Below are 23,850 nucleotides of genomic sequence, written 5' to 3'. Positions count from 1 at the left end.
AGTAGTCCTTATTCACCAGCAGCAGTTGTAGGTTAATGACAGTGACAGTCCAGTGTCCGAGTGTCCACGGACCTTAGACCACGCGTTGAAATGGTTTCTTGCTTCTCCATTCTACCCCGTAAACCTCCTGTTAGCTTACGTATCCAAAACCTCTCTTTAGCTACAGCCCAAATAACAGCCTTTTCAGAATATGAACTTAAATTTAATTTTGTAAATATGCATCTTTTAAGTTCTAGTTATTATTTTCACTACTGTTGAAAATTAATGAAAAATCCCTCCTAAGTCCCTATGAGGGCACATCAGAAGGTAAGGATACCTTTATTTATCATCCAAATATGTAGTAAGTTTGGAAAAGTATGAAGCTGCTTGAGATTGGGTGAAGCAAGGAAGTTCCTCACTGAAACTTTCCATGACTCACAATTCACGTCTCCAAGCCACTGCTTCTCACCTCTCAGCTCTGCCGATAAACAGTTGTAACATCCTTGATCAGATTCTTGTGCAGTAAATGAGAATAAAAAGCAAAACTAACTTCATGGCACGAAAGATAAGGTTGCCTCAGGATAGAAAATTGAAACATTATTCATGAGGACAATTTTAAATACTGCAGTTGCTTGGAATATTAAATATGAATATTTTGCATACACAATTAAGAACGCATATTTTTTTCATGGCCCTTTGCCCTTCTTGAATTTTCTGCTCTTTAAATGTCTAGCTCTGACACCAGAAACAAAGACTGAATCCTAAACGTGGAGCTGGTCCCTGGCTCCAGCCCAAACCAAGCTCCTTTAGCAGAGTGAGTGTTATGTTCGCGCAAATATGTCATCGCCTGATGAAGCCAGCTGTCAGTCCCCACTGCTTAATGGACTTTTTCCTATCAAGCGAGCCCTTTCCAAGCACTCTTCATTTTTAATTTACTGAATAAGTTTGACCCTCCACAGGCTCCGAAAACCATTGTGTGTGTGAAGTTACTGTCTCAAGGTCTTTTCTCCTGCAATTTATTTCTATTTAGCAGAGAGACAGAGAGACAGAGACGACAGACAGAGACAGGGACAGAGAGAGACAGAGACAGAAAGAGAAGGGGCAGGGGGAAGAGGTCCATGAGATGCCAAGATAAATTTGTATTTCACGTTCCAGATATACGGCGTCTGTTTGAAAATTCTTTTCTGATGTCTCATGAAGTTAATATTATTTAAAGAATTTTGTAATTTGGGAGCATTTTATAGAATAACTCCTTGGAAAAGAGCATTTTGGATAAAAATAAAGACCAGATCTGGTTGCAGAGGCAGAAATTTTCTCAGATGTGGAAGAGATTCATTTGTTTCCTAAACTTGCGACTTGGGGAGCATGCAAAGAGACCTCACAAGGGAAAATCCTAACCCCGTCATTACTTATTCAGACCCTCTGCCGTCCCTGCCCCTGGGCTCACGTCATGTTCACTTATTCTCCAGGAAATAGCTCGACTGCTTTTGATTCTGAAGGCACAGCTACTTGCAACTGGATGCCAACGCGTGGATTTAGGGCCTGGATTCCTCAGCCCAGAGAAGAGTTTCTGTCAGGCTCTCCTCTATGTGCTGTAACGGTAGAGCTGAACTTGCGTTGGAACAGCTGCCTCCCGGTCTTTTGTAATATCTCTCAAGAGCAGCATAAAGCTTGTATTTTACAGAAAGTTTTAACTGTGATTCTTAACCAGAAAAAATAAAATGATATGCAGTAGGAAAAAATATGTCACAAAAAGAATGTCTATTCACTTTTTTTTTTGGTATTGATAGATCTAGGTTGGAATTTGTATTATTCCCAAAGAACTTCTGTCAGAGATGTAGGATTTCAGAGGGGACAAAAGTTGGTGATGCAACTGAAAGATACAGTCCTTTATGACTGCTAAGGACAGTATTTTGCCTGCAGAAGAAAGAAGACCAGCTCCCCTAAGCTGCTTTGTGGGAGGCGACACCTCACCACGACACCAGACCTCTGGAGCATCCCTGAGTGAGGCGGGATCGCAAACTTAAACTACTTAGGCTTGGCCAGGGAGGTAAGTCGTCTCTCCACTGGACTTTTCATCTCTGCTAACAAGAGTTCTCCTGTCAATTGATCCATATAGGTAGATTCTTTGACATTTCCCCCAACTCACAGTGAAAATGGAGTGTGAGCTTGAACTGTCTTGAGATGCTTTCTCATCGGGTAACCCACCTCCTCTGAAAGAGAGACACCTCTCTCCCCGACGGATGTGGGGATTTGGACGTGACAGGGGGTTCCCATCAGGCCACGTATCATCTGCGGTGGGAGAGCTGTCATTCTCCCTCCAAACAACATGGACAGAGCTGTGATGTGTTAGGGGAATTTACTACCCGGGGGGCCGAGGAGGGGCCCACGGGGAGGTGCTCAGCTGGTGACACCATCCCAGGCAGGCTCTCTTCCATCCTCCTTTTTGCCACTTTACTGTATCAAGATGGCCATCATAGCTCCAGGCATAATTTCTTTATAATATTGTCATCAAAAGTAGGAGAAAGATAGAAAAGATAAAAAGAGAGATTGGTACCTTTTACTTTTCTCACTCTTTTAATCCAAAAGGAAAAGGCTTCCTAGGACACTCGAGATATGCTTATTTCGTTGACCAAATCTGGGTCACATACTTATTTGTCCAAAACCACCAAAGTTTGAGAACTCAGAATTTAACTTGTTCACTCATTTTGACAGAAGGCAGTTAAGAAATCAGGACCCAGGGCTTCCCTGGTGGCGCAGTGGTTGAGAGTCCGCCTGCCGATGCAGGGGACACGGGTTCGTGCCCCGGTCCGGGAAGATCCCACATGCCGCAGAGCGGCTGGGCCCGTGAGCCATGGCTGCTGAGCCTGCGTGTCCAGAGCCTGTGCTCCGCAACGGGAGAGGCCACAACGGTGAGAGGCCCGCGTACTGCAAAAAAAAAAGAAAAAGAAAAAGAAATCAGGACCTGTAACAGCTGTTGAGTAATCATTCAACAAATTCAGCCCAATGAACAAAAGATTGAGGGGACAAAATGGGGACAGGAGGAAAAAAGTAATAGGAAAGGAAGAGAAAGGAAGTTTAATTATCTGAGCAGGAGAGATATTTTATTATTTAAAAGTTAAGAATATATCTCATGCAATTTTCACAGCAATCCTTATATTTGATTAATTTTATAATTAAGACCAGAGAAATATGGAACAGTAATTGAGAGCTCAGAAGTTCCATATTCACTGTACGGACTATTGGAAAATTACTTAAACTAGGGAACTTTAAGGCTTGGAACTGGCTTGAAGTTTAAGTATTACATGACTGCTTTTGGGTCCTTTGCTTTATCCCAGCTCTGAGGTTTCTTATTGGAAACAGCTATCCTGATGTTGAATCATCTGGTAGGCAAAGGCTGAGTTTCATCACAGACATGGACCCAGACGTGAGGGACCAGTCTCCTAGCAATATGCTGTGTTCTACCTCATCTGGAGGCACGCTCTTCTCTGTTTTTATGTTGATGATATCTTCTGATTCACGAATTATGAGGGCTACTTTGCTTTTTCCCCCAAGCTAGAATTAGTTTGAATCTCAAATCAATCTAGAATCTAAATCTAGAATCGATCACAGATGCTCATAAGCTCAGTCCAGAGATCCACTGGGCAATAGTTTACCGGCTGCTTTGCCATCACTTAAAATTAGGGCCAACTCACAGCCAGGGTGAGGGAACCCTCACTGCCACCCCTCACATTTCAGCCCAGTTTATTCTCAATTTTTTTAGTGCCAATCCCGTCAGTACCACTACTCCCGTCAATTCTGCTGGGCAACTCTATTTCAGATGCAAACGAGAGAAATTCAGCTTCATGCTAGCTCACAAAGGGGAATTTATTGAATCATTATATTGGGAAGTTCAAGTTGTGAATTTTCAGGGTAGGTGGATTTAGGGTTTCAAATGAAGCAACCGGGAATCTGGGTCTCTTTATCTCTTCCCTTTGCATTATGTGATGTTGGATTCATTCTCAGAAAGCTCTAGCTTATGAGAAAAAGTGAGGGCAATTGATCCTATAGGCTTATATCACCTTCCCAATCACATTTCTGTTATTACCGCACAGAAGCCCCGACATTTCCCTCAATTTTCCTTCCTAGGTTATCTCATGAATATCAAAGCAAGTACTGAGTCCAGCACTATGGTCACCTGGTCGGCCAGAACTGGATAGTATGTCTATCCCTGAGATAATGTGGACATGAAGCTATTTTCGTGTAAACCCAGTGGAAATGGTTTTCAATAATAAACATGTATTCTATCAAAACAAAGAAGAAAAATAGTATGAATTGATGAACATGAGAGCTACTCTATTTATCACACTTCAAATAGTGTTATGATAAACTAAGCTATATACAGATTCTCAAATTAGTAATATTCAAAAATGGTGTAAAGGTATTGATACCGTCTTGTGCCTTCCTGTGGCTTTTTGTAATTTTACTCTTTTGAGACAAAATGACAAAGACATGAAGCAGTCAAGCGTGCTCTTGAAAAATTGCTCTTGTCGGTCTGTGGCTGTTTTCCGAATTAAGAGACTTACGAGATATTTTATAGAGAGAAGCCAGTCCATGCCATGTAGAGTTATAGACTTCATTTAGGGATATGGAACTCTATAGGCAATAAAAGTAAAAGATCGCGCGTGCAGCCGTATATAAACGATGGAGCTTTGCTGAAAGGTCTTTGCAGTGTGTGTGAGTGTACGTGAAGTGCTCGCCCATCAGAGACTGCAGCCATCCATCCCTGAGGGATGCTAGCTCTTTGTATGTTAATTTCCAACTCACAAACAGCAAGTGCTTATGAAAATCCATCTATTCCTTTAAAGTCATCGCTTAAATTATAAGAGTTAAAGTTGTACATATTATCTAGCAGAAGACTGATTTTCAGAAATACTTACAATCTGAAACAGTAATCCTTTCTGAAAGAACACTTCTACCTAGTCTGAAATCTTTTCAAAGTTGTATTCAAAATAATTGAGAAACTTTTAAAATAAAGCTCTTTTTTTTCATATCAAATATACTATCCTCCTACTCAAGATGGTTTATATACACACATTTTTAGAATGTTTCTCCCTCAATGTTTTATTGGAATAAATGAGTACATATAAAAATAAAATTTAATTCATTTCACCACTTTAAAACTAGGAGGAGGGCTACCAGCAGACTAGAGCAGTGAAGAATTAATGGGCCCAATAAAACCGGTGAGAAAGAAAAGACATAAAAATACGTTCACATTTAGTAAAGTCAGGAAATAGTATCAAGAAATGAAGCAGCAGAGTGTGAGAGCCTGGGGGGAAGGCAGCCATGCACCACTGGTCAGCGGACAAGGGAAGGGACAAAGTGAAAATTGCGTCCAGTCTTGTGGCAGGACAGAGATGGGGAGATTTCCCTGGATTGTCCCTACCGGCCTAATGTAATTATGGGTGTCCTTACAGTGGAGGGAGAAAGGACAGGAGAGTCAGGGGAGAGGTGATGACAAAGGCGGAGTCACGTGACCCTAAACTTGGTGGCCTCCAGAAACTGGAAAGAGTAAAAGACACTTTCTGCCTCGGCCCGCAGAAGGAATTCCCTCTGCCAACACCTTGATTTTAGCTCCTTGAAACCCATTTCAGACTTCTGATCTCCGGAACTGTGAAATAGTAAGAGATAACAAATTTGCCTTGTTTTAAACCACTAAATATGCAGTAATTTTGTATAGCACCAATAAGAAACTAACACAAATCAAAAAAAAAAAAAGGGAGCGAGAGAGGAATTTTCAATCATTGCACTTGAGCAACAAAAGCATGGTTGAAGTTGGAGTCCTAACTCTAGAAAGTTCCATGCATTTTGGTTTGGGTTTGTTTGGTTTGATCAGAGAAGCAGGTTAGAGCTCTGCTTATTCGAGGCATGTTTGGGTTGCCCGGACCAAAGATAATATCCTACTATTGCAAATCCAACCCTCCTACTCCACCACGAGTTTAAAGAGGACACCAAGGCCCTGCATTAAAAGAAAACAACAATGTCTTATTTGGAGGTAGTAAATAAGTCCAGATATCAGAGGCGTTCTTTAAAAAGTCGAGATTGAATCTGGCGTCTAGACTCTGACCCAGAGCCATATGTGCAGAAAACGAACAACATGTAAGAGGAAACAAACACCAAGTCCAAGGCAGATCTCATTTCAAAGAAAACAGAATTAATGAAGGAGATCAATGAAAACAAAACGAAAGTTTTCCCGATACTCAGTTAAGATCGTTACACTTGAGGATATCTGTACTTCTGCTTCCTTCTCCCTGGAATCGTCTTGTTCCTCACTCTGACAGAGCAAAGTCTCTCATTTCATCTGGGTTTCGAATTCTACTTCTCAGAGAGGCTATCCCGAGTACAGTAATAATAATGAAAACCTCCTTGGCTGGGGAGGCAGCCCCTAGAAGGCGGGAAGCACTTCTCAGGAGCAGGGGTGGGTTTTGGGCCAAGAGGGACATGAGGCACCCCTGTGATTGGGGAGGAGGAAGCCTCTGGGGTCCAGCACAGGCAAGTCCTGGGGATGACGGGAGAGAAAAACCAAAACCAAAAAACTTCCTGGTTAGATTTTTTTCTGTCAATCTGTCTTATCATGTTTTAAATTTGTTCCTCTCCTCAGCAAACTAGGAATAGAGGGAAGCTTCTTCTACTTGTAAAAGGACATCTACAAAACTCCACAGCATACCTAATGGCGAAAAGTACATGGTACTTAATGATGAAAACCGAGATAATTTCCCTGCGAGATCAGGAACAAGGCAAGGATGCCCCCTCACCACTCCTGTTCAGCGTTATAGTGTAACTTTTAGATGGTTCAGTAAGACAAAAAAAAAAAGACAAGGGAAGGTACCCAGATTGTGAAGGAAGATGTGAAACTGGATCTGTTCACAGATGATGTCACTGTCTATGTGGAAAATCCCAAAGACTTAAAAAACTCTTGGAACTCATTAAGCAATTACAGCAGGGTTGCAGGATACAAGGTTAATATAGAAAATTCAATTGGTTTCCTGTACACCAGCAGTGAACAGTTGGAATCCGATTAAAAGCACACACAATTGACGTGAGCACCAAGAAACGCTTAAGTGTAAATCTACCAAAACATGTCCAAGATCTAGATGTGCAAAGCTGCAAACTCTGATGAAAGAAATCAAGAATGATTTACATAAGTGGAAAGATATTCCACGTCATAAGCAGGACTTCTCAATATTTTTAAGGTATCAGTTCTTCCCAACTTGATCTAGAGGTTCAATGCAACCCCGATCAAAATCCCACCAAGTGCCTTTGGGATACTGACAAACTGATTCTAAAGTTTATATGGGAAGGGAAAATACCCACAATAAGCAATGTAATAATTTGAATAGAATTGCGGTTGCTACTTTGCAGGTGTTCAATATTTGTTAAATATGTCATCATACCTCTAGTGAAATGACCATAGTCATACAGGACTATTTCATTTTGTAACTTACAGATTTGGGGGCTAGTTGAAAAAACAAGTATTTTGGGTCTAGATTGAGTGATATCACTCTTCTCAGGCCCTGACCCCACTCCAAATGGTGGTGTTAATAAGGGCTAATTGCATAGGCTTTGATACATGGACCAAACAGAGAAACTCTAAAACAGAAAGACAGTGAAAATGATATGTCAAGATAAAGGATGAACCCTTAACTGACTAATAATCCCTATAACATTGAGAGTTTCTATTTTTCTAGGGGAAAAATAACACAAACTCTTCTGGATTTGCATTTAGTTGTTATTTAAACTTCTTAACTGCTTCTCTTACTTGCTGTCCCAGCCTTCTCAATGATTTGATCCATAAAAAAACTTACATGATTTAAAATTTTGATTTATTATTTGAAAATGCATATTTCTCTCAAAGCCCAATATATTTCCCACGAACATTTGCTTAAATCAGACACAGTTGTAGTGATACAGTTGCTGATGGTTATCTTGCATTCATACTTTTTCTTACTAATTATGCTTCTCCCAGGCTCATGCTTTTTGCTTTATTATATCACTGGACCAGGGAGCATTAACAGAGCCGCTTGGAGAACATCAGTTAACAGGCTGTGTCTACTGGAAAAAAGAACTACTACCTACAGGGTCATAAGAGTGTGGTTTACAATAACATATTTTGGGTTGTATTGAAAGATCTTGTAGAAATCTAAATAGACTTAAGAGTTGACAGCAACATTTTAGTTTCCAGGTTTAGAGTTTTAGTGTAGTGTTTCTTAATGATAATCACCCTCACCAGCTCAGTGGAGTTAAGAATCTCTGACAGAAGAAGAAGACACTTCAAGGAAATAGCAATGAAAATATGGACCGTTACTAATATTTACTGAGAACTTATTCTGGACAAGGTATTATTCTACATGATTTCCATACACTGACTATTTATTTTTCACAGTAACCCTATGGGATAAGTTATTTTTCTCACTATTTTGCCTAAGAAAACCAAGGTCCAGAGAATTTCGCAAGTTTCCTCAATGTTGCAAAGCCAGTAAGTGGACGAGCCAAGATTAACACGAGGCACCTTGAGTTTATATTAAATGCTCTCAACATTCACACCATTCTTGGAAGTTTCTAATTACGATAAACGATGGCTGTGATCATTTGAAGTGGAGAAGAAGTAAGAGTAACACCAAATATACAGTAGACATTAAAATATTGTTATCATTATACAAGAAAGTGTGGTCTAAAATGACAGAATTGGAGTTGATAGCGATGTGTGGTTTAGAGACCAGACAACCAAAAACACCCACATGCTAACAGCAGCTGTGTCTGATGGTAGTTTATTGTACTATAAAGATGGAACCAAAGTATTTTAAGAGCCGTAGTGAAAGTCCCATTGGCTAAGGTGTCATCCAGAATATTTTACAAGTGTGAACGCTTGCTTCCAAGGCAGAGTTATTTTAAAGGTAAATTAAAAGGATGGAACTCTTCAGATAGGTTTTATAGGCAAATAAAACCGAGAGCTGGAAAAATGAAAATATTCTCCTGATCTCAGAAATGTGTAGAAAGAAATTAAGCAAAGCAAAAAGATGACTGTATCAGTCAGGGCCCTCTGGAGAAACAGGCCGACAGAAAATATAATCGACACACACACATGCGCGAGACTTATGTTGAGGAACTGGCTCACGTGGTCACGGGGGCTGGCAAGTTTGAAACTCACAGGCTGGGTTGGAAGCGCAAGCTTAGGAGAGCAGTCGTGACATGGGACGTTCTCTTCTCCAGGAAATCTCAGTATTTGCCTTCAAGGCCTTTCAACTGATTGCACGAGGCCCAGCCTCCTCACTGAGGAGAATCTTTTATTTAATGTCAATTGATTGTAGTTATTATTACCCACGGCGACAACACACCTCCACAGCAACACCTAGGTTAGTGTTTGATTAAGTACCCGGGTAACCTAGCTTAGCCAGTTTAACACATAAAACTAACCATCACAAGTTCTAAATATACACGACAGTCCATGGATTCGGATTAAACTGTGGTGGAAATAAAATAATGACTGGAATGGTCTAAACACCTCCAAAAAGGTGACAGTGTAACAGAAAATAAACTATGTACCAGAGAAAGAAATGAGGAGGAATCTGATGTTTGCACAGTGGATGGAGAGAAGGGTAGAAGAGATTTTATAATCAAGAGTTTGATTAATGAGATCTGCCCATCAGTGAGAAAACAGCCCGTCGAATGTCTGGGTAGCTCAGGATTTTCTGTATCAGAAGCATTTTTATGATATTTACTGCCTTCATAATTGATGTGCACTGTACAAAAATAACTACAATAATTTTACGCTCACATACAAAATGACAAGTTTGACAGTTATCTGTAAGACTGAGAAAATATAGATACTTTTGGGATGGAAAACAAAGAACAGAAGACTCACGCCTAGTCTTCTTGTTGGGAATAATCCACACCACCTACTTTCTCAGGACAGGATATCTGGTGTTTGTCATTTCCTTACAGATCTCAGTGGAAAGAGTTTAGTATTAGCACTATGTAAAAATTGTCTATAAAATAAGAACAAAATTAAACTCTCAAGAAATAAGTGAAGGAAGGAGCCTAGGCTCAGCCTTCCTGGTTATCACCTCCAGTTTATTCCTTACCACCTCTGTGACCTTGGACTCATCACCCAACATTTCTGTACTGTTTCCTCATCTGTAAATTTGGGATAAAGGTGCTTACTTCACCGAGTGGCTGTGAAGATGTAAGGAGTCCATAGCTAGCACACTCTAAAAGACCTTGGTGTCACCTGTGCTGTGTCAGGATTAGTAAGTATTGTTAATCTGGAGTAGTATTAGGAGGTTGAATTGATAAACCACATGTTAAAACAAAGGAAACACGCCAAGCAGCCAACCACTCATCCACCTCCAGTGTCTCTGTTCTGGACTTTTCCTACACATGGAATCACACAACACGTGGTCTCTGTGATTGACTTCTTTCAGCTGCCATGATGTTTTCAAGATTCATCTATGATGTGGCACGTGTCAGCATTTCATCCCTTTTCATGGCTGAAACATACTCCCTCTATGTATGTATTGATATCATATATTTTATTTATCTGTTCTTCAGTTCATGAATATTTGGGCTGTTTCCACTGTGGGGCTCTCATGAACAATGCTGCTATGAATATTCATGAACAAGCGTTTAAGTGGGCCTGTGTGTTCATTCTCTTGGGTGTATAACTGGGAGCAGAATTGCTGGGTCGGATCATAACTCTATGTTTAACATCTTGAGGAACTAAAACACTGTTTTCCAAGGTGGCTGCGTCACTTACAATCTCACCACCACGTAAGTGTGTTCCAATTATTCCACGAACTTGTTATTGAGTATATTTTTTAAAACTTTTATCCCTCCTAGCTGGTGCAAAGTGGTATTTCATTTTTGTATTGAAATACACTTTCCTGATGATTAATGATGTTGAGCATCTTTTCATCTGCTCACTGGCCATTCGTAGATCTTCCAAGAACTGTTTATTCAAACCCATCTTCCAATTTATTTGGATTTTATCCTTTTATCCTTGAGGTATAAGAATTCTAATAAACGTGATTTGGACTATTTTTTCCAGTGTTCTTTACCTTTATGGAGGAGAGGATTATTGGAGGTCCTACTTCCCTCTTTCTACCAATGTCACTTTGTCTCTTATTTTTGAACGATGTAAACACTAGAAGAAACGGCTCCGTGAGCACTGTCAGTGATCACACTACTGACACTTAGTGTCACACTAAGTGTGATTTCTGGTTTTTAGTCTAAGTGCAGCTCAATAGCGTGTGAAAAAGTAAGTCAGGGCTTCCCTGGTGGCGCAGTGGTTGGGAGTCCACCTGCCGATGCAGGGGACACGGGTTCGTGCCCCGGTCTGGGAAGATTCCACATGCCGCGGAGCGGCTGGGCCCGTGAGCCATGGCCGCTGGGCCTGCGCGTCCAGAGCCTGTGCTCCGCAACGGGAGAGGCCACAACAGTGAGAAGCCCGCGTACCGCAAAAAAAAAAAAAAAAAAGGTAAGCCAAAGACACAGTATAAGACTCACCTCTCACTCCATTGATTCTGTTGGCCAAAGGAAGTAGTTACAAACAAGATATAAAAATTCCCAGTCCTTAGACCTGGGAGCAGAAGAAATAGGGGTGAGTGCAGTTTGACTTTTTACCCGTTGCCCTCACTATCTCGACCATCCCAGCCCCCCTTCCAATTCCTCCTGGGACATGTCAGGTCTCCACAGCCCTGTCTCTGCATCTGCTTTGGGGAAACCCAGACTGAGACCCTCATATTCCTTAAGTCAGCCTCGGCCATCAAAGAGAAACCAAAGCCAGAGCTTTGGAGTCTCAGATAGCAGTTGTTGTTCAGTATTGTTACTGAGATGCCCGGAAGAACAGGCAACACTGACACTGATGCTCTGAAACCCAGGGGCTGAGAGCCTGTTGCATCTTGTAATACGAAATTGGGTTAACATCATTTTATATACTTATTACCAGAAAAGTTGAGTTGTCTATAGTTATCCATTATCTTTGCTATTATAACTGATTTCCCAACTTGGTGCATGGAAGCTAGGGCTTTATTTTACTCTTTATCATATAAAACCTGTCTGTTTGACTTAACTTATTTAAATAATGACCTGTTTAAATAATATTTTTAGGTTTTTATTTTTGCTTAAAATATCATACAATGTAGCGACTGAAGGTGGTTAAAGGAATTAAAATAAATAAAGGGGTTAAAGGAAAAAACAATAAGTATTTGCTAATGAATAGCCCTGACACTCAAAAACCTTCATTATTATTATTATTGTTGTCATTGATGTTGACATTTTTGTTGTTGTTATTATTACTACTGAGTTTTCTTCAGGTATAGCCAAATTGGCGTTAATACCAGATTAATAGAATTTATGAAATAACAGACAAAGCAAACAGGAAACAGTTTATAAGGGCTTAAAAACATATTTAACAATTTGAATTGCATCAATTAATGTGTATTTGTAAAGATCACATGACTAGAACATTGGCTACTGTTGTTGATAAAATAGATTTCTGGAATGGGAACAAGGAAGGGATGATTTCTCATCCTTCAGTAATGTTTTAGGCAGAACTGTTGCTAAGATGGTACTTTTAGTTGGGCACGTATATCAACCAGTATATATATGTGTGTGTGTATATATATATATATATATATATATATATATATATATATATACTCTCACTTTTCCAATGGCCTAGCTCTGTGCACATGTCTCCAGATAACATCCAGTGCCTGATAATCAATTAAACATTTATATTTGCCAAATTAATAACATAAATATATAGGAGACATAGATGAGCCGGGCCCTCATGTTCCCTCAATATACGAAACAGGTTCAACCATAATGCAAATATTTCTTTGCAAACTAAAGGTTTTGGAGATAAAATGTTTGTGGGCTGAACGACTTGCATTACAGAGATGAACTGGATTTGCAGCATCTATGTATGAAAGTGCCTCATTGCCTTTACAGCCTGTCCTCTTAGTTTCCGTCTGCTGGGGCTCCTTCAGGAACAATATGAGATCCTTAAACATCAGGACAATAAAGTGAAGCAGGAGGTCTGGGAACATGAAGAATGTGACAGTGTGACCAGGCGATGCTCTATCAAAATGAGGACCGTGAAGAAGGGTTTCTAATGGCTCCCCGCACAGACTTATGGGGTGACATAAAGTTCAAATGCCAAACTGAAGATCCAACTTAGTCATTTCTCTAGTCCTCCTGCAACGTTCATCTTATTGCATCTTGGTTTTACATTTCTGTATCCTCCACCGGATTTTGAGCTGTTTGAGGACAAGCTCTGTGTGATCTTTTCACTCTTGTTCTTTTGTCCTGGTCATGCATTTCTACTGAAATGAATTAAAGCTTCATAACCTGGTTACATCTACTTGACATTTAGAAGAATATGCAGACACACACAGGGCCTGCAGATTCTTCATGAGGGGATGAACCTTGACTGTGCATTCTGTCAGAGCGATCAGGTACCAGCCCCAACAGCTACTCAGCTTAGACACTCCTGCATCCGTCTCCTCATATTCTGCATGATTAGGAAGCAGCTGCTTCTAGCCCTTCTCTGATAGCAACTGTCAGCTGCAGATGGGATATTGATGATCTCGGAAAATGACAGATTGCTAAATGCCAGCGACGGAAGACCACAGGGAGAAGTCTTAGAGACATGCAATATCTATATTTTCCATCTGAACCTTGTAATTGGTTTATTTCTGCCAGATTTCAGCAAGTGGGCTTACAATTTCTTTTAGAATAAAACCAAATATGTGAATAAGAATATATGCAGTAATACCCCATGTTCTTTCTGTATCAAGATTAAATACTGAAAATCAAATGACTCGTTTAAAATAGAGTGAATTATTAATGAACAGATTTGTCAGCTTCCTAACTCTACAGCTTCCTTTAATATTATAAAACTATTCAAAATTAGTCAATGCATCGTGAAGATTTATACATCATGACTCCAGCCTAACTTCTAAATCAAGGAAGAGAATGCTTACGCGAGTTTTTCTTTAGAAAGTTACTTATTTTTGCCACTAAGAAATATATGATATACAGAGGGAAGAGAAACTCTGGGACAGATATATGCTTGTTCTGATCATTATAAAAGCATCAATTGAGTATTTGATTTCAAATCATGTGTGAATTACTTAATTAACACTGAATTTAAAATTCAGGAAATATGAACTTAACAGAAACAATGATCTGTAGGTGCTAATTCCCCACAAGTTATAGAATTTGATTTTTTTTCTGGAGAGACCCAATGGCTTATTACACATGAAATTAGAGAAGAAATAAAATAAAGTGGATAATATTCAACTTATAGATATGAGAGTAGGGGCAATATTTAATCAAAGCTGTTTAAGTTAAATGCCTGATTGTTTTTGCATCACTATATGAATTAATAATTTTGGAAACAAATGTGTTCAAAATCAATCACGGAAAAAATCAGAGCACAGAAACCCTCACCAAAAATAAACAGTTACACACGATACATTTTGGTTACCTTGGAATGAAGAGAACAGTAGGAGAATTTATGTAAAAGGACACTGCAACATACTGGGGACTGTTGTTAGTAGATATTCATCATGTTAGACAATTTATTCAGTAATTCTATATTAGATTTTAATCATTGCAATCTCCTTCTCATTAGATTAAGTAGTATTCTTTTTCTACAATTTCCTGTGCATGATGAAACCTTTAAATAACTTTATAATATGCAAACAAAATTTGCTGTCCCCCAAACACTTCCACAATTCCAAACACTTCCATTCCATTATCACAACATTTCCATAAGAATAGAAACTTGGCATTATCAGAAATTAAACTGGTGTTACTAAGTTTTCCTTCTCATGGTGAGCAGATGGGTCTTTACTAGCTCTGTGTTTGGAGATTTGTTTTCTGTCAGAGTCAAAAATGAAGCCAGTATCTTAAAATTAAGCTGCTAATTTTTCTATCTCATACCATCATTTAAAAATAATTGTCATGCACAAATGAACCTATCTACAAAACAAAAACAGACTCACAGACATAGAGAACAGACTTGTGGTTGCCAAAGGGGAGGGATGGAGTAGGACTTTGGGGTTAGCAGTTGCAAACTATTACATATAGGATGGATAAACAAGATCCTACTGTAGAGCACAGGGAACTATATTCAATATCCTGTGACGAACCATAATGGAAAAGAATATGAAAAGAATACATATATATTTATAACTGAGTCACTTTGTTGTACAGCAGAAATTAAACACAACGTTGTAAATCAACTATCCTTCAATAAAAATTTTTTAAAAAGAAGATAAAACAAAAATAAACAGATCCTAAAGAAAAAAAATAATGGCCATAGAATAAAAATCTAGTTTATAATGAGGTCTTTCTTAGACCATGACATTCTACACTCATTCTTTCCCACTGAAATGACTTGTTATTACTGAACTAGAACAAGCTCACCTATATATTTTTATCAGATTAGACAAGATACTTCCTGATTTCAAGGACAAAACATCAATGGAACCAATCCAGAAAAAGGGTTCTCGTGGTCCAGGCCTTCTTGTTATACAACAACAACAAAAACTGGTGTTTATCTTCTCCCTTTAAGCTCAGAGTTCAGCAGCTCAATACACGAGGGCAGTCCTGGTCGTAAACCCGACTGCATTTGCACAGAACAGTAGACTTAGCCTGTCCCCTCCTGCCTTAAATCCTGGAGCTCACTTCTCTTCCTTACTAGTAAATGCCCTTTGTGACATTTTCCCCCCAGAAAAGGGCACTTTCTTCTGCATTAAAATCCTGTTCAGGAAGATGTCCTTTCTCATTGATGGTTTTCTTAATGGCATCTGGGAACCCGTCTGCTGTCTCTTGTGGACAGAAGGTGCTTCTCCTGTTATCGTGACATTTTTTGTTTTTGTTTTGTTTGTTTGTTTGTTTGTTTTTGCGGTATGCGGGCCTCTCACTGTCGTGGCCTCTCCCGTTGCGGAGCACAGGCTCCGGACGCGCAAGCTCAGCGGCCATGGCTCACGGGCCCAGCTGCTCCACGGCATGTGGGATCTTCCCGGACCGGGGCACGAACCCGTGTCCCCTGCATCGGCAGGCGGACTCTCAACCACTGCGCCACGAGGGAAGCCCCCTATCGTGGCATTTTTTAAGCGAAACCTCTTTCTAAAATCATCAACCCATCCTGTCCTGGCATTACGTTCTCCAGCTTTAGATCCTTCATCTTCTTTTGCTTTAAATTGTCATATAATGGCTTCACTTTTTTGGAATCATGTTAGAGTCTATAGGTAAGTCTTTCTTACAGCAGTCCTGCATCCACATAAAAGCTGCAAGTTCAATATGAAATAAAAAGGTATTTCACAAAAGTGCAAGGTTTTTGAACCTGCTGGCATAGTTGCAGTGACAATTTCCCAAATTCCCTTTTCGTTTTGGACAATCGTCCTTACACTGGATTCATTTATCTTGAAGTGGCAGTACCTGCAGCTGCAGACCTGAAACCACGGTGCCTATCAAGCAATTGAACTTGTCGTGTCCTGACTTTTTTCTGCTTCCTGGGAGCACATTCTCAGCATCATTATTGGCACTTTGTGTGGTTTTCATGGTGTTATTCAAGGTTGACCGTATTGCACTGAACACGATGGAAAATAGGCAAGAATCAAGAGAGAGCACCTTTTACTGCGATATGCAATTTACTGGAGAGACAACTGCTCACCTGGCTTAAGCAGATACTCGCACACCTGAGCTCCCTGCAATAGCAACAGGAGGGGCTAGAGAATTATGACAGCAGCACAGTATGAACTACAGTTACATGTAGGCAGTTAACAACTTAAAACTGCACCTCTACGTTGGTTTACAGCTTTCTCCACTGCAAGTCATCATGCAGGGTCTGTAAGTGTGTGTGTGTGTGTGTGTGTGTGTGTGTGTGTAAATTTTGATAAATTTTAACTTTTAAAATAAAATCGTGTATATTCTGTGGTAGCAAATGATAAAATAGACTAGTCTCCACATGTACTTTATGCATTCATGACATAACTTTTCCTTAATTTTTTGGATATTTCTAGGCTATATATTTTGTCTGCTAGTTTTTTTAAATTCCCACAAGTCTCAAAAATTTTTTCCAATATATTTAATGAAAAAAATCCACATAAAAGTGGACCTGGGGCTTCCCTGGTGGCGCAGCGGTGGAGAGTCCGCCTGCCGATGCAGGGGACGCGGGTTCGTGCCCCGGTCCAGGAAGATCCCACATGCCGCGGAGCAGCTGGGCCCGTGAGCCATGGCCGCTGAGCCTGCGCGTCTGGAGCCTGTGCTCTGCAACGGGAGAGGCCACAACAGCGAGAGGCCCGCGTACCGCAAAAAAAACAAAACAAAAAAAAGTGGACCTGTACAGTTCAACCCTGTGCTGTTCAAACGTCAACTCTACATGTTAGAAATATAGGGAATTGAGTGTGGGGTCTGTGAGAACTCTGTGTATCATCTTTACAACTTTTCTGTACATCTACTACTGTTCTAAAATAACAGGTTTCAAAAAACATCCAGCAAAGCCTTCGGGCTGCACCCTTAGAGACTGTCCTTAGCGTTGGATCCCTGAATTTTCTGGGCCAGGCTGTTATAGGACTAATTCTCATCGTTCAATGTCAACTATCAGGGTCACAGAATCTTGCCCTGTGGGATCCTCTCCTGTCAAACTCTTGTGACTCTTCCTGCAAGTGATGGTCAGAGCTAGTAAAAGAAAAGAGAACTTGAACTCAATAAACTTATATTGAAGGTTTTCTGAATTGCTCATGTGGGACTAGTCGCAAAAACAAGAAATAAACTGTTGCACTCAGTTGCTGAGATTCTGGGGTTGTTTTTCACAGTACAGTCTGATGGCTCTTGACCAGTGCATCGGATGCACTGTGACATGTGATCACACGCACCACAGTAGCAAGAATAGCTGTGGGTGGGTGAAGGGGATGTTAAGTCACGTCCATTTTGGAGATCTTCTGTTTTATGTTTGCAGAACATGCAATATGATATTTCCAATAAGCATGTGACCATTCTGGTATGGAGTTTAGAGAGAAGTTTACACTGGAGAGAAAGGATTTGGGGTCTCTGTGTAAATTGCAAATATGTATATATATATATATATATATATATATATATATATATATATATATATATATATATATATATGCTTTCGACTTACATATATATATATGTAAGTCGAAAGAAGAGAATCTTCAGGAAAGGCATTTTTCCATCAGAACCAGCCAGAGTGGAGGGAGAGGTCGTGTGTGTAGGAGAGAAAAGAGACAGGTGACAATGCTGGTCCCCCCCACCCCCAAAGGTGGCCCAAGCATGGCCCTAGGGACTTGGCTTTCACACGTCTATCAGGCCTTTGAATGGATCGACCAGGTTCATTTCCCCAAGACAAGTTGGACTACGGATACAAAACTCTGTTTTTCATTTTCTACTCCATTTTTCAACTTTTCTTAGCAAATAGAAGCACTTTTCTAAATGCTTTTTTCTAAAATTTCACATTATCACCACAGGTACAGGAAATTAAAATGTAGAAATAGTGAATTTCTGAGGACCTCATTAAAAGATAGGAGAGTAAATCTCTAAAATTCTTCATGGAACTTGTGGGGGAAGAAATTAATCAGCAGCATGGAACCAGTAGGATTCAGTGTTTCCCGAAACTTTGCCCTGTGTGTTCGATGTCGCTGCAGACTCGCTGAGCTGGTGGTTAGAAATGTGCCTCTCAATTTAAAGTTGTCTCCTTCCAGATAAATGAAAATTGTTTCAAGTTTTAATGAGATCTTTTGTAACTATAAATGGAAACACAGTCCTGGACATTTTTAAAAGCCTAAAATGAAATTGAAATTCCGATATTATAGGTTCGTAGCACTGCTTTGCTGATAATAATATTCCGTACATTTTTATTCACTCTGCTGTTGGAAGTCTAATATGGTCTTTGTCTATTTACAAATATTTTCATAACAGTAAAATTCAAACAACATATACAACATAATTGGTTTCTATAAAGTATTTTATATTGATCCGTAAGATAGAAAGTTATTTTTATATTACCTGTTCTCAGAATAGTATCACGGTCTTTCTTTCAGAGCAGGACATGCTGGAGAAATGCTTTTACTATCATAAGAAATGACAACTCAGATACTTACCTCCATGGAAGATAAATGGGAAAGCTCGTTCATTTAAACATTCATGCTGACAACTGATCTAAGACATGAGCAATGTAAATAATTCTTCCTCTGTGCTTATGAGCACTTGGCTGAAGCCTTCCTGTAATAAAAGATTAAGAGGAGAAGAAAATTATGTACGTATGAGAGTCCCATAAAGATATGACTCAGAAGGTAGCCAGATGACTGAGGCCTAGGTACCACCCGATCTATGGAAAGGGATGGGGTCTGGGGATTCAAAGCAGGAAAGCAATTCCTGGGGAGGCAGAGAGGGGAGGTGTTAGTGAGACAAAGGTGCCCCGAGTGCAGACAAGCCTCAGGTGAAAGAGTTACCTCTGTGGCTCTTACCTCTTGGTACTCACCGCTTTCTAATTTAATTTCCTTTACAATTATAGATTTCCCTTGCAAAAGGGGAACTTCTCTGTTTTCAGAGTTTCTCCTGTGTCTGCACTTTCTTAATCAGCTCAAAACAACTCTCGTGTCCAGCAGTTATGTTTTGGGGGGACTGATTCTGTTCCCCTTCACAGTGTACTGTCCTCTGTCTCTGGAATACTTTTGTCTTGAGTGTGGTAGATAGTGGTATATGGTAAGTTCACCCTATGGAGTTTCACCGTCTAATGTGATTAAATACTTTAAAAATGTTAAACTTTGGATCACAATCCAATTAACTATTATTTTCCAGATATCTGAGGAAATACTGGAGTACTTAAACTTTTTATGAGTGATCAATGGAGAGCAACTTTATGGAAAAATTAAGAAAGATTTAAAGTCTAATTAGAAATATTTCATTCATTAGCATTTTCTGTCTTTAGGTTATAAGAATACCACTGATATTTGTTTCTTAAAATAATGTAATTTTCCATGTTCTGCAAACTCAAACAGATAGAATTTCCTTTGTGCTTTAACACCTCCTGGCAGAAACCTTCAGAATTTTAAAAGAACTGATCTCACTCCTGCAATTTTATTTTTGGAACAGAATCGTCTTACGGAAATGTGTCCTATTGATATTCTGTCTAAATATAGCAACGAGGACAGAAAAGAGCCGACAGAGAAATACGACCAAGTACGTTATAAAAAAAGCTCCCTAAGTCTCATTTAAACGCTTTAAGAGAATTCTTTTCTTTCCTCCTTTCATAAGTCTTTATTACAATTAATGAATGTGTTTTAGACAACTGCTTTGTCAGAAGTACTGAGGTGACATGTCATGATCTATACCTAATTAGGTAATAAAATATACATTGCCGTCAATGAACAGAGTGGAGCTATAAATAGAAGAATGACCTCTTACCTATGTGTTATGGATGCTATAATGTAAGATACAATAGATACAACTTTTTAGCTGGGAATTAAATATGATGTGCAGAATTCTATCTTGAATTTATTCCCTTGATTTTCTTACATATTTCAGAGATTGTGACAATCACATGACTATTTGTGTAAGTGGCATGACATTGACAAAACTGTACAAAACGATAATTATTTTTCTTTTTAATCACCCAAAGGAATCAACTACTTAGGTTCTAGTAGGAGAACGAGTTTGCAGAACCGATTGTTGTCCTTTACGCTACATGACTGACGAGAATAGAAGCAGAAGCCAAGAGGAAGGACAGCTGGGTGGCCCTGTTCTAGTGAGACAGTAAACGCTGGCGCGGTCTGGAATGCTTTTCACATTTGGAGGTCAAAATTGCTCTAGAACACTTTTTTTCACCTGTAAATCCAATTGTTTCTGCAATTTTCAAGATTTACTTCATGTAAACGTTTGGAAATCCAAAGAGCTTAGCTCTTCGCACCTACCAGGGAAACGCCGCGTTCGAGGGGGCATGGGGCGCGGCTTGTGACAGCACATGGCACAGGGGGTCCAGCCTGGGCACGGGGTGCACTAGCGTGGCTCTGGGTGACCCCTGACGACATCATCCTCAGATTCCACCGGTGACAAAGGGCAGAGGGTTCAGACCGTATCACCCCACGTGGCAGCTGGGAAAGAACGGTCCAAGCTTCCAAGTCTAGCTGGATCGGGTTTAAGAATCAAATCCTTATTGTGTTTAGGGTGGTGAAAAAAAAGGAGAAGAACTGTGGAGGCCCAGGCTCTCATGCTGCAGGGGTGCTGAGAGTTTAGGGCTTAGTCCATAAATCATCAGGCTTCCCGCTGTTGCCTGGAGTTTGCTACATGTAGGTATCTCAGAGCTGCTCCTACAAGGAAGGACTCGATTCCTTCCCATCAGGATACCCTCAGGAGGTAGCTCTTCTCTCTCTCTCCTCCCCAGTCTCTCTCAGCATCCTTCTCCAGAGGTGTTTGTCACTGCACATGAAGCCTGAGTCATTTCTGCTTGAATTGTCTTCTGACCCTAAAATGACAGGGAGAGGAAAAAATAAGCTGGCCTTCCCTAGTCTCCAGCACTCACTGGTCCTCTAGGTGGCCCTTGCATGGCATGATTTTTGATTCAGGTAGGTGAGTTTTCTTGTAATTGGATGGATAAAAGAATTTTGCTGGGAGAGGAAAAAGCAGTGAAAATACTTTATGAATGTCTTTGGTATCCCCCCAAAAGCTATCTATTTCTTATCTTCTCTGACTTACAAGGAGACGACTTGATGATCCAGGATGAAAGTCTCCTGGAATGTTTATGGATGAATTTCTCCTTTCAGCGCCCCCAGCCATCCCAGAAGCAACTAAGGCAAAACTGATGTCATATATTCTGGATCCTGAGAAAAAAAGGCAAATTGCATTTCAATACTGGCTTCAACATCAGCTAAAGTGTCTTATTAGAAAAATACTCTGTCCACACAGAATTTAGGATTTAACATATATCATTAATCAAATTAACATTCTCTAGAAGTTGGCTTGAATTTTTTTAACGGATAGTAAAGAAAATGTAAAAGCCATTTCTTTTTTTTTTTTTTTTTTTTTTTTTTTTTTTTTTTAAATAAATTTATTTATTTATTTATTTTTGGCTGCGTTGGATCTTTGTTGCTGCACGCAGGCTTTCTCTAGTTGTGGCGAGCGGGGGCTACTCTTTGTTGCGGTGCGTGGGCTTCTCATTGCGGTGGCTTCTCTTGTTGCGGAGCACAGGCTCTAGGCACGCAGGCTTCAGTAGTTGTGGCGCACGGGCTTAGCTGCTCCGTGGCATGTGGGATCTTCCCGGACCAGGGCTCGAACCCGTGTCCCCTGCATTGGCAGGAGGATTCTTAACCACTGCGCTACCAGGGAAGCCCAAAAGCCATTTCTTATCACCTTAATATCTATTTACTGAAGGAGTAAGACAATTTGAGTCAATGCATAAGATTCTTTTGAAGCTGTTAGGTTAATCGTGGTTGCTGTGGCTTTATTAACCCACAGTCTAATCTTATTTACATATAAACGAACGTCTGTTCTAAACTGCTTTAGCACCAAAACAACTGCTGGGGAGGAGGGAAGGGAGTCATCCCTGGAGTCCGGAGTTCTCACCTGTTTCCTCTGAACAGAGATTGAACCTGGTGTGGAACAAGGTACAACCATATTGCTCAGCTTCCAGCACCAAAAATGGAAAACTAAAACCTATATTTTCAAACTGACCCCATGGAACCCCTCAGGGTTAATGTGAGGGATGAAGTAGGGAAGCGGGGGGGGGGAGTGATGATAAAGATGGAGGGAGACAGGAAGCTGAGGAGGGAGAAAGGGGGGAAGAAGAAAGGATGGAAGGAAAGTCAAGTATAGAAACATAATGGCTGAGTGACTGAAAACAAAGATAAAGAAATAATGTTAAGATCAGTCAGAGAAAAAAGACACATTACATACAGAGATAAAATGATGCATATTCTAGTTGACTTTGTACAGGACGTTCTCCAGTAGTTTTCCAATAAAAGGAGTTTGGGAGATGAAAAAAAATCAATAGAAGCTATAAATGCCAGGCAATGGAATAACATCTTTAAAGTATTAAAGGAAAAAAAATCTGAATTCTATACGCATTAAAAGTGCACTTCAATAGTGAGCGTTAAATAAAGACATTTTCTGATAAGCAAAAACTGAGATATCATTTCAATGGTAAAATATGTTTTTAGGATTGAAAGAAATGGATTTATAGGAAGACAAAAGACCACCGGAGATATTAAAAATGTGGTAAATGTCAAAGATGTGCGTTTTTTTTCCCTTTTAAAAGATATCTGACTATTTAAAGCATGAAACAGCAGCACTGTATGCTGCCAGTTACAACGTACATAGACGTAGAAGATATGCCAAATAGAATTCAGTATGGAGAATGGAATTGTATTGTTGGAAAATTGTAACGGACGGGAAACTGAAGTATCAAATATGAAACTTGGGGTTTGAGGTGGTAACACAAGGTAGGCTGTAATCAGGCAAAATGTATGTGGTTCGCAGCAGGTCTCTCTTTAGAGCACCTACCGCTCGCTGCGTGATCTACAAATGTTGCAGGATTGACAAAACACAGATGCTGCTGAGATGAGAAAGTTCTCTTTGGAGGATGCATGAGTCCTGGGTCAGCTGATAGCTCAGTGTGAGCACCTCCCTATGGGCATTTTAGAGCAGAAAGTATTTTTCGATCAACACTGATGCCTTGAGACGCAGAGACTTTATCACAAACCGGCACAGTTCATGTTGACTGGGCTGTGTCAGGGTCATTGCTGGTGCTGGTGTATTCGAAGCTAGTCTCTCCAGGACCATGCTGGCCCACGAGAAGGC

The sequence above is a fragment of the Grampus griseus genome (assembly GCF_964374135.1).
Source record: "Grampus griseus genome assembly, chromosome: 17".
Taxonomy (NCBI): Eukaryota; Metazoa; Chordata; class Mammalia; order Artiodactyla; family Delphinidae; genus Grampus; species Grampus griseus.
Note: the sequence above shows the minus strand (reverse complement) of the source record.